Raw genomic sequence first — 15137 nt, 5'->3', positions numbered from 1 at the left:
TCTTTGCCTGTAGTACTGAGATTCAGTTTATGTCATTATTCATGGAAGTCCCTTTGATATTGTTTCTGGTCACTAAAGATAAAGGAGACTCATTACCTAAAGCTTTCTTCTAGCCTAGATATGAAATTTTTCACTATTTGGATGTGAAAGTTTTGCACTACTCAGAAGGCCTTTGAACAATTTCACAAACCCAGTGTCTTTTTGAGCAACAACACCGTTCTGTAGCCCTCTTCTGGAAGAACCCCAATAAACTTCACCAGCTGAAAACCTTAAGAAAAGAAACCCTACTAGTCTATCAGCAGGAAAAATAAATAAATAAATATATATATACATGAAAAAGAAATATATATGAAAAAGAAATAGATATATTTTAAATATATATACATACATATATATATATATATATATATATTTAAAATCCTATCATAGTCAATGTGCATACGTGAATTATCCCTTGAAAGTCTATAGTTTCAAGGGTGCCTGGGTGGCACAAGTGGTTAAGCATCTAACTCTTGGTTTCAGCTCAGGTCATGACCTCAGGGTAGTGACATTGAGCCAGCCCCACGTTGGGCTCTGCACAGAGTTGACTTAAGACTCTCTCTCCCTCTCTCTCTGCCCCTCCCCACCACACTTTGGCTCTCTCTCTAAAATAAATAAATAAATCTTTAAAAAAACATTTAAAGTCTATAGTTTCAGACATTAAACACTTGATGAAAAAATCAGACTCCACCCATAATCAAAACAAATTAATAAACAAGTAATAAATTATTTCTTTTTTTAAAAAGTGTCTTTCAATTCCAGGAAGCAAGACTTACTTATGAAAGACAAATTGCATAGATGTTCTTGCTGCCAGCCAAGGAGGTGATGATTCTCTAGCTGGGACACCTACTGAAGGGACACAGAAAATGCAAACTCCTTTCTTACAGAATACTAGAGGGTGCCATGCCAGAGAAACTTGAAAGAAAATGATAGCCCTTGGTGAATAATTTCATATGGATGGTTTCTAAACAGGAAAAGTTAATCTGTCAAGTTTCATAATTTTTTAAAGTAAGCTCCACACCCAGCAAGGAGCCCAACTCAGGGCTTGAACTCAAAGCCCTGAGATCAAGACCTGAGCTGAAATCACAAGTCAGTTGCCCAACTGACTAAGCTACCCAGGTGCCTCAAATTTCCTAATTTTTACATTCACTATAGCATACCAGACAGCTTTTCTTAAGTGTACAAATCAGAGGTGTACAGCTTGATAAATTTTCACAAATATAGCACTCCCAAGCATCTAGTTTCAAGTTCAAGAAACAATAGTACCAGGACCTCAGAAGGACCCTTCTTAATCTCCTCAAGGTTAATCACTATCTTGGATTTTTTTTAACACCATAAAGTAGTTTGGGCAGGTTTTGAACTTCATATAAATGGATATTATTGCACATACACTTTTATGTCTGACTTCTTTGGGCTCGGCATTATGTACTGGAGATCCAACCGTATTGTAACATGCACCTGTAGTTCATCTATTGTCATACTACATGGTATCCCAATGTATGACTATACCATCATTTATTGATCTGTTTTACTGATGGACACTTGGGCTATTTCCAGATTGGGGCTGTCTTGAAGATCATGGCTATGAGCTCTCCTGTAACAGGTCTTCTGTGTGTGCTTTTGTTAGGCATAGATCTAGTGTGGATGTTCTGGATGTTCTGGATCACAAGGTATACCATGTTTAGCTTTAGCCGATGTTGCCAAACACTATTCCAAAGTGATTCTCCAATTACACTCCCTCTAGCACTACCATATCGATTTTAAAGGCCACGTGGAATAGAATGGGCTCGTGGAAGGAAGAGAAGCAAGACGGAAGGAAGTAAGCACTTGATGGGCAAAGAGGAGAAAAACTTACTGAGCCAGGTGCTGTGTTAAGTGAGCCACATTTCTGATCTCATTTAATTCTCATAGAACCACTTTGAGGTAGGAACAGCCATTTTACAAATGGAGAAACAGAGGCCCAGAGACATTAAATGACTTGCCCAAAGTTACACAGCTAGTAAGTAACGGGTCTGATATTTCAACCCAGATTGTCTGACTCTCCAGGCTATGTTCCCAAACCCCCTTACTACAAGAACATGAGCACAAGATGTTAGGAAATGCTTTATCTGTGGGATTACTGCCGTACATGACTTGACACTTCATTAGCAGGAATGATGATATGGAACAATTAGGCATCATTTGACCTTCCATAGCCAGTAGAACAGTCCACAGAAATGACACTTTTTTTAATCTCATCTTTAGGAAGATTGAATAAGCTTTTCCATATTGCCTCCTTGAAGGAAAAGTCACAACATGAGACATTTGTGACACCCTCCCAGCTGAGTCTAACACTGTCAATTTGCAAGGGTCACCATTGAGAGATTTGGATTCAGCTGATTCATAGTGAGGCCAATCAGCAGTGTTCAGTGTTCAGTGTTCAGGGTGAGGGCTGGATTTCAGTAACCAGAGCTTAGAAACAAAGTATGACATGCAATGCTCTTTCTATAACACACATAGGACTTGGAGCCTGTGAGACCAAATCCCACACCTTGCAGCTTTCTTTTTAAAATACCTTTAACCAAACCAAACTTTTTTTTAAAGATTTTTATTTATTTATTTGAGAGAGAGAGAGAGAGAGAGAGATTGAGAGTGCATGAGCAAGCATGGGCAGATGGAGGGGCAAAGGGAGAAGCAGAGAGAGAGGGAGAAGCAGATTCCCTGCTGAGCAGGGAGCCCAGTGCGAGGCTCTATGCAAGGCCCGATGTGGGGCTTGAGGCCAGGACCTCAAGCCCCTCATGACCTGAGCCGAAGGCAGATGCTTAACCAATTGAGCCATTCAGGCACCTCCTAACCAAACCAATCCTTAATATAAGAGATATCTGAATCAAACCACTCAATAGAGCTAATGTGAATTTTTAAAAATCTTTATTTTGTGCATGGGAATAAACAGATTAAGAATTTTCTCTCCCAGGACAGAGAAGGTCTTTCTTCAGTACATCAGTATTCATCCTTTCTACTACCCTGAAACACTGACTGTGTAGCCACTAGAGGTACTCTTTAAATTGTTAGCAACAATGAATAAACATTTTAATCTGACCTACTTATCTGATACTATTGTAATGATGCACTAAAGGAGAGAAATATTTAGGCTTCACTCTTGATACACTGGTATTTATCCTTTGAAAAGCATTGCTGTGAGGCATGCTTACTCTCAGTCTGTATTTGTAATAATAAACTGTATCAGAACTATATCAGAACTAGCTTTCAGACACTCAGGCCCTTTAGAGATCCAGGTGTCCAATCTTTTGCTTTCCCACCTAAGGAAATCACTCACTTTATAGGAGTCACAGGAGGATTGCTTTTGTTAGCTTCTTAAATAAAAGCAAGTATTTAAAAAAATCATTTCATTATGGGGCCTAACTGGAATCTATGCACAAAAATCCTTTGAGAAGATAAAATCAACTAAAAAATAGTTATGTTAGTACTATGTTCATGTGCAAGAATTTTATTTTTTTTAAGATTTTATTTATTTATTCATGAGAGATACACACAGAGAGGCAGAGACATAGGCAGAGGGAGAAGCAGGCTCCCTGAGGCAGGACTCAATCCCAGGACCCCAGGATCACAACCTTAGCCAAAGGCAGATGCTCAACCACTAAACCACCCAAAGTGCCCCATGTGCAAGAATTTTCAATATCTTATTCTAATTAATAAAGATCACATGGGAGTTGCTACATCTTCTAAAGAATTTGAAAATGAAGTACTGGGATCCCCGGGTGGCTCAGCAGTTTAGCGCCTGCCTTTGGCCCAGGGCATGATCCTGGAGACCCGGGATCGAGTCCCACATCAGGCTCCCTGCCTGAGCCTGCTTCTCTCTCTGCCTCTCTCTCTCTCTCTGTGCATCTGTCATGAATAAATAAATAAAATCTTTTAAAAAAAAAAGAAAGAAAGAAAATGAAGTACTATGCACAATGCCATTTATGTGTCTAAAATACGGCATTTATTTTTTTCTTGCTTGGCTGATGTCCTTTAGTGTAAAAGTAACGTGTAGTAGAATGTCTAATATGTGAGTAATATAATGCAGTTCTTTTTCTCCTTTCACCAACACAGTAATGTTCTAGCTTCTGTTGCTAAAAACTCACATCTGGAGGGCTAACCAAGACCTTCATCTATGCACTTTCTTTTATTAATGAGTGTCATGGTGATTGATTTATGGTTTATTACCATCAAACAATACCATCACTATCAACAACAATGCTACTGCCTCTAAGAGAAAGAACAATAACCATCACAACGGTAATAATATCAGCTACCCTTTGTTGAGTAGCTGCTATATGTCACGTACTTTATATACGTTCTTTTCAACCCTTACAACTCTACCAAATACGTACAATTATTATCCCCATTTTTAATAGATGAATAAACAGGTATAGATGGGCAAAATAACTTGTCCAGGGTCATAGGGCTGGAAAATGCAGGGGCTGATATACAAACCCTGTTCCGTTAATAAAATCTGAGCTTTCCCTGGTGATAGTACTGTGGGGCTTCTCCTTCTCAGTTCAGCCTTTCTAGATTATTCCTTTTTTTTTTTAAAAGAGATTTTGTTTATTTGACAGAGAGAGACAGAGAGCACAAGCAGGGGAAGGGACAAGGCGGGAGGGAGAGGCAGACTTCAGGCTGATTAGGAAGCCCCATGCAGCACTTGATCCCAGGACCCTGGGATCATGACCTGAGCTGAAGGCAGACATTTAACCACCTGCACCACCCAGGTGCCCCTCTGGATTATTCTATAACTTCTTTCCCTCTTTCTAACGTTCCACTCTTTTGCTATTTACTTCTCTTACTCCTTCCTTTACCTCCTATGGTGCCTAACCCAATCCTTCATACAAATTATATTCCCATTCTTGGCGATCTCCATCTTCTGATACCTCCCCTCTCAGTTGGTCTCTTTCTAAAACACAAACAAAGGTTAATCAGTATTTATCATCAGCCTAAACAGACAACACCTTAACACCTGCCTGCCAAGTATCTCACTTCTCCAAGCTGGGGATCCTTTTTGGGAGACTGCTGAAAAGAGGAGGGGTGATTCAATGTATAAGCCGATTGGATCAGTTCCATGGGCTTCCTACAATCAGAGATCAGTTTATGAAACAAGGACCAAGACCTCTGCCAATACCCATGGAAGGAAGGGCTTATAAAGAAAATGGAGTCCAGCACCATAATCAGTTTTCTTATAGTTATTAACATCAGTGGGGTGCAGCAACCAGTCCCTGGTGGTCAGGATTTCAGGCTGCCCATGACCCTGTGTTATTGGGATGCTGTTGTTTTCAGGCTTAGGAGTGGTGATACATCTGTTTCATAATTACACAACACTAACTAATGCCTCAGTGGGTTACAGACTGACTCATTTGTTTAGATCTTTTGTGTCTAGAAATGAAGGGAGCTATATGATTAAGACTTACTGGGAAATATTATTGAAAAGTACAGGAAAAATGAAAACACAACCTTTTATGTAATACCTTTCTGTTAAGTCATTTTACCAATTTGAATTGCTCATTCCAATGCGGTATACCAGGTGGAATAGGTGCAATGTGTATTAGTTTTATTTTTCTAAATAGTTAACAGAAAACACTCATGTTGCTGTTGCATAACCTCATGATGCCAAAAAAAAAAAAATCTGTGGGGCTAGAAAAAAACTAACATTTCCTGAGATAGGTACTAAATCCTATTACCTATTCCGACTGACATGTCCTTTAAGAAATAGAAAATAAAATCCTATTGATATCTAGTTTATCGAACAGTGTTGTGAACACATGTAACTTTTTTTTAATTACTGCCTTTAGCCATAGTGTGTTGAATCTCCATTTTCTGAACCTTAAAAATACCTCAGGAGTAAAGCTTTCACTATTTACAGATGACATGATATTATATATTTAAGAAAACACCAAAGACCCGCACACACACCCAGAATTGTTGGGACTAAAAACAAATAATTCAGTAAAGTTTCAGGATAAAAAATCAATATACAAAAATCTGTTGTGTTTCTATATATTCACAACAAACTATCAGAAAGAGAAATCAAGAAAAAGTTCCCAGCTACTATTGCATCAAAAAGAATAAAATACCTAGGCATAAATTTATTCAAGGATATAAGAATTCTGTACACTGAAGGCTATAAGATGCTGATATAAGAAATTGAAGAAGACACATACAAATGGAGAGAGATATTTCATGTTGATGGATTGAAAGAGTGAATATTATTAAAATGTCCATGCTACCCAAAGCAATCTACAGATTCAGTGCAAACCCTATCAAAATTCCAATGGCATTTTTTTTTTTACATAAACAGAACAAACAATCCTAAAATTCACAAGGAACTGCAAAGGACCCTGAACTACTGAAGTAATCCAGATAATAAAAAACAAAGCTGGAGGCAACACAATCCCTGATTTCAAATCATATTATGAAGCTCTAGTAATCAAAATAGTGTGGTATTGGTATAAAAATAGATGCATAGATCAATGGAACAGAATAAAGAATCCAGAAATAAACACATGCATAAATGGTCAATTGATTTATGACAAAGGAGGCAAGAATATACAATGGGGAAAAGACGGCTCCTTTAGTAAAATGGTGTTGAGAAAACTGGACAATCACATGCAAAAGAATGAGACTGGACAACTTTCTTACATCATACACAAAAATTAACTCAAAATAGATTAAAGGCTTGAATGTAAGACTTGAAACCAGAAAATTCTGGTAAGAAAATATAAATGGTAAGCTCCTTGATGTCAATCTTAGTGATGATATTTTAGACATCAAATGATGTCAAAAAGCAAAAATAAACAAATGAGACCACATCAAACAGCAAAAGGAAAGCTTCTGTATAGCAAAGGAAACCATCAACAACAAAAAGGCAACCTACCGACTGGGAGAAGATAATTGCAAATCGTACATCAGTTAAGAGGTATATCCAAAATATATAAAGAACTGATACAACTGAATAACCAACCAACCAACCAACCAACAATCCAATTTTAAAATGGGCAGAATATCTAAATAGACATTTTTCCACGGAAGACCTCAGGTCGCCAACAGAGGCATGATTAAATGCTCAGCATCACTAATCAGGAAATGCAAATCAAAACCACAACGAGATATCACCTCACACCTGTTAGAATGACAAAAAGACAAGCAGTAAGTGTTGGTGAGGATGTGGAGCAAAGGGAACTCCGTGTGCTATTGGTGGAAAAGTAAACTGATGCCACTTTGGAAAACAGTATGGAGTTCACTAAAAAATAAAAATAAAAACAGAACTACCACATGATTGAGCAATTCCACTCCTGGGTATTTATCCAAAGAGATGGAGAACACTAGCTCAAAAAAGGTTATCTGTACCCCTATGTTCATTGTGGCATTATTTACAATAGCCAAGATTTGGAAACCACGTTACTGTCTATTGATGGATAAATGGATAAAGGAAAATGTAGTATTGGAGCACCTGGGTAACCCAGTCAGTTAAGCTTCTGACTCTTTGTTTCGGCTCAGGTCATGATCTCAGGGTTATGAGATGGAGCCCTGAGTTGGGCTTCATACTCAGCATGGAGTCTGCTTGAGATTCTCTTTCCCTCTCCCTCTACCTCTTCCCCTGCATGCACACACACTCTCTCTCTCTAAAATAAATAAATCTTTTTTTAAAAAAGGAAATGTGGTGTGTATATATGCAATGGGATATTCAGCCATGAAAAGAATAAAATCATGCATTTGCTACAAAGGGTGGGTTTTGAAGACATTCTGCTAAGTGAAATAAATCAGAGGAAAACAAATACTGTATGACATCATGAACTCACTTATATGTGGAATCTGAAAAGCTCATAAATGCAGAGAACAGATTGATGGCTACTAGAAGTGGGGCATGAAGAGGACAGGCAAAAAGGGTGAAGGGGATCAAAAGATACAAATGTCCAGTTATACAATTAATTCATGGGGATGTAATCTATAGCATGGTGACTATAGTTAATAATACCGTATTGCGGGGCACCTGGGTGGCTCAGTTGTTTAAGCATCTGCCTTTGACTCAGGTCATGATCCAGGAGTCTTGGGATCGAGTCCCACATCAGGCTCCCCGCCTGCTTCTCCCTCTGCCTATGTCTCTGCCTCTCTGTGTCTCTCATGAATAAATAAATAAAATATTTTTTAAAAATACCGTATTGCATATTCAAAAGTTGCTAAGGGAATCAAGCTTAAAAGTTCTTGACATAAGAAAAAAACTTTTTAAACTATGTATGTTGACAGATATTAACCAGACTCATCATTTGGGAATATATACAAATATCAAATCATACTCTATGTCTGAAACTAATATGGTATATGCTAATTATACCTAAAAAAAAAAAGTGAAGGACACACGAGGAAAAGATCCCCTACCTAAGGCATTTAACATTGCTTTCTGGTCACTTTAAGGTATTAAAAAATCCAACCTAGTCCAATCCATCTAAAAATTCCAGTTCACTGCCAATTTCCTCTTCACCTTCTTTCTCCTCTCAGTAACAGACAGACTTCAGCTAAAGGGACTTGGAATAGTAAAGAAATACAACTGGCTCTTATTCCTCCCCTTTCTTTCCAGAGTCCTTTTCTCCTCTGCAGCATTGGAGATAGGAAGAGCTCCTGGTATAACCTGCATTCAGCTGTCACTGTCACTGCTTCCTTGACTATGAATGCCTGGCCATCAATGCCCTCTGCAAGACAGGGAACCAAATCACAGGTGCCTCTGAGGTCTTCTGGAAATGTATGGATGTGTGGCTCCTCCCTCCCACTATACTTTGACATCCAGTTGCCACCTCTCCCAAACCAACATCTGTAGTTCACTTCGGAGCCTCTGACTACTGGGAAAACCCTCACCAACTGGCAGCCCTCCTGGGTAGTATCCTGGTGAGATGACTCAACCCTGGCTGTTTCTGGTGGCATCCACTTGACCAAAGGGAAAAACATACCCACTTTCTATGCCAAACTGGGAGTTCAGGCTGTTCCACTGACATCTCCTCTCTTTGCCCTGCCTTCTCTCTTCTATTATTTTCTCCTGCTGCTCCAAGCATCAGAAGGGACAGATCAGGTGGTTCACTAGATAAGCAGAAGTTAAAAGGAAAAAACGACAGGCCAGTGTCTCTTTTGGCCAAACCTGCACTTTCTGGCCAGCAGTTACCTTGGAGTCCTCTCCACCCTAACTTGTCATTGGACCATGCCTCCTCTTCCTATTTAAGAAGAAAGAGGACCTATTGTGGTAAGCATGTCACAATATCTACAAATATTAAATCAGTATGTTGCACACGTGAAACAAATATAACGTTATATGTCAATTACATCTCAATAAAAAAATCTAAGGAAAGGGATCCCTGGGTGGCGCAGCGGTTTGGCGCCTGCCTTTGGCCCAGGGCGCGATCCTGGAGACCCGGGATCGAATCCCACGTCAGGCTCCCGGTGCATGGAGCCTGCTTCTCGCTCTGCTTCTCTCTCTCTCTCTCTGTGACTATCATGAATAAACAAATAAAATCTTTAAAAAAAAATCTAAGGAAAAAGAGAACCATTAACACTTCACACATACAACTTTTTACATCCAACTTCTTGTATATTCTTCTAACAAGACGATAAAATGGGTAACAGATATATCACTGTCTCCATTTTACAAAAGAATCTAAAACACAAGAAGTATATGACTCCCTCAAGATGTGTTTTCAAAGGAACAAACTCTGGTTCCCCAATTCGCAGGCCCATGCCACGTGCTGGAGCCCCACACTAACACTGTCCTCAGGGACTCTGCTTTATATTTGCAGCTAGACTGACATGGAGATCCTTAGGACCTCTGTAATGAAATCTCCTGGGGCAGGGTGGATCCAAGGCAGAGCAGCCTTATTCCGAATTGCATCCCCTTGACGAGAACCCAAAGTTCTGGTAAAGAAGGGGTTATTTGGTGCATACACCACACTAGGTGCGGTGGGGAAGCTACGCTGAGCTCGCAGTGCAGTCCTCAGGGAGGGAATTAAGGAGTCAAGGAAGACAATGAAGAATCAATTGTGAATACAGATTCAAGTGCTCGAATGAGAGGAATAGCTGGGGAGAGTTTCACAGGGGACTTAGGATAAGCCTTGATTGTAAGGACTAGTGCTTATGGGGCAAGATAACTATAATCAGGCAAGGATGAGTATACAGCAGCTCAGATACAAGTATGACTAGAGCAATAGATTTTGTGTTGGGAAAAAAACAGATTTTGTGTTGGGGAGGGAGAGTAGAAGAAATAGTTGGCTCAATTCAGACTGTGAAATTCATGGAGGGACCTTGTCTTTATTTTGCGGTGCATCCCCAGTGCTCTGAAGGAGGCCTGGAGCACAACGGACCCAATAAGTATTTATTGCTTGCTGAACCTGAGCATAGAGGTCCTTGAATCTGGATTCTATCTGGTAGGTAAGAGAGAGCCTTCAGAGTTATCATCAAGAACAGAACCACTTGAGCATTTTCCCAAGTGCCTTTAGAATTACTTCAAGACTAATCTTGTATCTAGGCTTCATCATCCCGCTCTCTTCTTATTCTAACCAAGGCTACTTCAAAGCAAGTAAGAGCAAACCAGCAGTCCCAGCCCAGGAAAAAAGGCTGAAGGATGACCGAAGTAGTGTTCATTTTTCTCTCTTTGGCTGCCATCAGAGTAGAGTTTATGATAACATTTGTGCTATTGCTTGTGGTTTGCAAATCCAGATTCACATTCACTTGCATAATTGATAGGACTGTACACTTGTGTAAACTTCTGAAAAGCAATGTGGCAGCATATATCAATAATTTGAAGAATGTTCATATCCTCTGACCTGGTATTTCTTAATTCTAGCAGTGGAGCCTAAGGAAACGAAGATGTAAATAAAAAATTTAGCATAATTGAGAAAAACTAATAACACTCTGAATAACTCAACATTTGTGAATGTTAAAGTAAGTTGTATATTATTCAACCAAGAAAATTTCTGTTATAAAATAATGACATATAAAATGTAAACATATACACAAATAGATTGGGAAAAGTCTGGAAAAAATTATACTAAAATATTAGAGGGAGATTTCTCTAGGCAGTGAGATTATTAATAATTTATATTCCAAATTATCATGTGTATTTTTTATAATCAAAGAAAAACTACACTCTGAGTTTATTTCATACTCTATCTTTGATTTTATCTTCTCGTACCTAATGCAGAGGCCAAAAGATGAAAAGGGACAGAGAAACAGAATAAATAAATAAATTCAATGCAACTTAGGAACATACCAGTAGGTATTTAGGGACTATGCATGGGTACCCTAAATCCATTCCCAGAGCAATCCTGAAAACTCCTCCCTTCCCCTCATCTTCTTGCCCCAGTGTAACCATCCATGCAAATAACACCAGAAATTTTGTTAAAACAAAAACCACAATTCAATTCAGATGGTTCTCTGCTTTCTGATGTAACAGGGAGGAGAGAGAGTGGTATATGTAGCTCTAAGCCTGGGAGTCTCTTTGAATTCTAGTCTGAACCTCCATACTTCAGCTTCTTTTTCTTAAAGTTGGCCTAAGAGTTTTTAAAAACAAAGGAAATAGAGGTTTTGACAATGTTTACTATACTTCCTGTCAACTTCGTAGTAATTATGAGTATTAGGAAATAAGGCTACTAACCTCAAATAGGCAGTTCCCTGCTGGCTAACTTTCTGCTGACATCATCAAAGGTAATGCCTGGGTAGCAGCAGGGAGGGTGGTTCTCTTCTGAACTCCATGCCCTATGGCCCACAGTCTTTTCTCTTTCCTTCTCCTTTGGCTTCATCCTCTGCACCATGTCTACTGCTCACACATGCTCAGTCAGCCAGTTGAAGCGCAAAACTACTTACAGAGCATGTCAATTTCAGAGTATAAACTATACATAGATTAGGTAAATCGTATGTACACAGGCTTATTATTTAAATTAGCGAGACACAGCTTACTTGTTAATTAGGCCCTTAAAGAGGCTGTTGCTCTAGATTTTTCTCCAAGGCTGGACAGCTCACACATTTGGCCCTCTTCTTCCCTGACAGACCAATAGGCCAACCCCTCAGGGCTGAGGTAAAACTATACCTTCTTTAAGTACTTCAAAATTGTATAGAATATAGTATTTATTTTACCTATTGATTATAAAAGTAATATTTTTTGTTTAAAAAATCACGACAGAAGTATAAAGTAAAGCAAAAATTATCCATAATATCTCCATCCAGTTACAACCACTATTGCTCTCTCATTTGCTTTATATATATATATAGGTGAATGTATATATTTATGTATAAACAAAATAAAATCATTTTGATGTTATAAAAAAGGTTTTAATCCCATTTTTTGCACGTAATATATTTTGAGAATTTTTTATGTTAACATCTCTTAAAATTGCTCCATGGCATCCTGTCACCTGGGTATGGCAATTTATTTGACCTATTCTTGGTGACTTATAATTTTTCAAGTTTTCACTGCTATAAATGATATTTAGATAAGCACCTGTATCTATAAATTGTTAATGATTATTTCCTCAGGATAGATTCCTAGAAGTGTGAATAGAAATCAGAAGGAATGATTGTTTTAAGCTTTAAGACATATTTCCAAATTATCATCTAAAATTGTGCCAATTCACATTACTCCCAGAAAGTATATCAGAGAACCTTGATAATTCTTGGTACTCGAAAACTTTGGGCCAGTATTTTCAGTATAGTTTATACTTTATATAGTTTATAGTTTATGTAGTATAGCCAGGCCCAGATATGCAAGGATTTTACTTATTTATTTGCATCCCACGTTTACTGCAATTTATTACCCAGAAACAGAAAAAGTCTCTGTCGATCTCCATGGATCTTTAGGACTTTTTGATATGGCCATGAAGTCCAATTAGTGGTTTCGGTATCTTATATTCCTTAATGACATTTGTCTGTAAACTCCACGTATCTCTGAACTCTCACCAGAATGTAGTAAAAATTGCAGGAACGAGCAATGTCCACGTGAAAATCTTTACCAGCTGCCACTGTGATTTCAGATGGCCAAGAAGTCCACCAAATAAATGTAAAATTTACATTTTACAATTTTACCTAATATTTTGTGTGTTAAGTTCTATTCACTTTAGTCAGTTACTGTAAAAGTTATATGGGAGAAGACTAACATTTTTTTGAGTAATAACATGTGCCAGGGAGTGTGTGCTTCTCGTCACCCATGCATAATCTCGTTTAATCGTCACGAGGCTCTTAAGTGACACTCAGTTTTGCTGATAAGAAAACTGAGGCTTAGAGAAGCTAACTCTCCTCCGACCACTAGGAAATGGCAGAGTCACAGATGAGACCCAGGTCTGTCTGACACCATGGCTGGAGCTCTCTCCACTTCACCACGCAAAATTCTGAGAGGGTCCGTTGAAACGCTCAATAACCTTCCTCCTCCCCCGAATATCGATACTGCATTTGGTAACAAAACCTTCTGCATTTGGTAGCAAAAACCTTCTACCATGAACCATTACTACCATAGGAATATTCTGAGGATGAATCGATAAGCGATGGCAGAGCATGCTAGCATTCTAAATACAGCCACCTCACAGCACAGCACAACCAGGTCAGGGGCATGACATTAAAGTCACTGTAAGATGAAATGACTTAAAGCCAGTGGCTCCAATTTTAATGTTATCTATTAATCTATCTGTATGTAAATGTTCACTTCCTTATTTTACACTACTAGGAGAGGATCTTTATCCTCAGACACCCTTAAAGTAACCCTTGCTGACGTCTAAGAGTTCCACATAAATATCTGCGGATAGAATTTGACTCTCTGTATGTCAAGGATTAAGTTACTAAAAATGAGGTCACCACTAATCTAATGTATGAATCAACTGCTCTCAGAGCATCTCCCTCCCTCCTCTTCCCTTAAAATTAGGAGTGGCTTGCTTTTCAAGGGTTTGCTTCTTGTTTATTTGAATAAATTATTAACCACTTGCATGAGAGTCCTATAAATCGTTTGGGAAACAGTCTTTTGAGACCATTCTTTTTGTCCACAGGAGCCATCTTCAAGTACATTCAAGCTCTTGGAATTTACAAGATAGCAGCCGAGTCACAGAACCGGTATCGTCCCAGATAAGCTCATGCAACAAGCCCTTGTAAGGCGATTTGTGATTATCTCTCCAAGCCAGTTTCTCAACAGTAACACTGTTGACATTTGGGGCCACATGATTCTCTTTTGCTGGGAGGGATTCCTGTTCATCATAGGATGTTCAGCAGCATCCCTCGCCTCTACTTAGCAGATGCCAGAAGCAAGCCCCCACCCACCTCGTGACCATCCAAAATGTCTTTAGGCACTGGCAAATGTGCCCGGGGGTGGACAGTCATGGGCAAAATGTCCCACAGTTGAGAACTACTGCTCTCAGCAAAGGGTTCATAACTTCTTTGTAGTGAGGTTGCCATTCTAGTTTCCACTTGAAGCTTGAGGCTGGGGTAAAGAAGAGAGAAATGGCTTTTGGGAGGAAAATCTTTGAGTTGGGCAGAAGCAGTATATATGCAATATTAGCCTCTCCTCTACCGGATCGTTCTAAAGAAGAATCAAGTAAGGTATTATTTGCACAATGCGATAGCATATATTTATGGGAAATACATTGTCACGGTTAAAAATTTAGTGTGTGTAATAAAACGGATTTTTATGTGAATTCCAGTCCTGCCACTTACTGGCTGAGTGACTTTGGACACGTTTCTTAAACATTCTATCTCTGTTTCCTCATTTGTGAAATGGGGACAATACCATAGTACTTGTTTTGCTGGGTTGTTGTGATGATTCAAACATAGAATGTAAATAAAGTGCTCATCAGGGCAAAAAAAGAAAAGCACCTCAAAAAGGTAACTCCCTTTATGAAAACAACAAAGAAAACCTCTTGGAAAGTTGTCTGGCTAGTTTTTTTCCACCTTGATGTTTTGATTTGGGAAACATCAAAAAAAAAGTGGTACTATATCTATTTTACGAGCTAATCCATAAAAACTCACCTGAACAATCTTTCTAATAATAATCTTCCCATCTAAATGGAATTTAGCTTTCTTACTTGGAACAGGAAAGCGAGTTCCTGAATTTT

This window comes from Canis lupus, chromosome X (genome assembly GCF_003254725.2).
Source record: "Canis lupus dingo isolate Sandy chromosome X, ASM325472v2, whole genome shotgun sequence".
Lineage (NCBI taxonomy): Eukaryota > Metazoa > Chordata > Mammalia > Carnivora > Canidae > Canis > Canis lupus.
Note: the sequence above shows the minus strand (reverse complement) of the source record.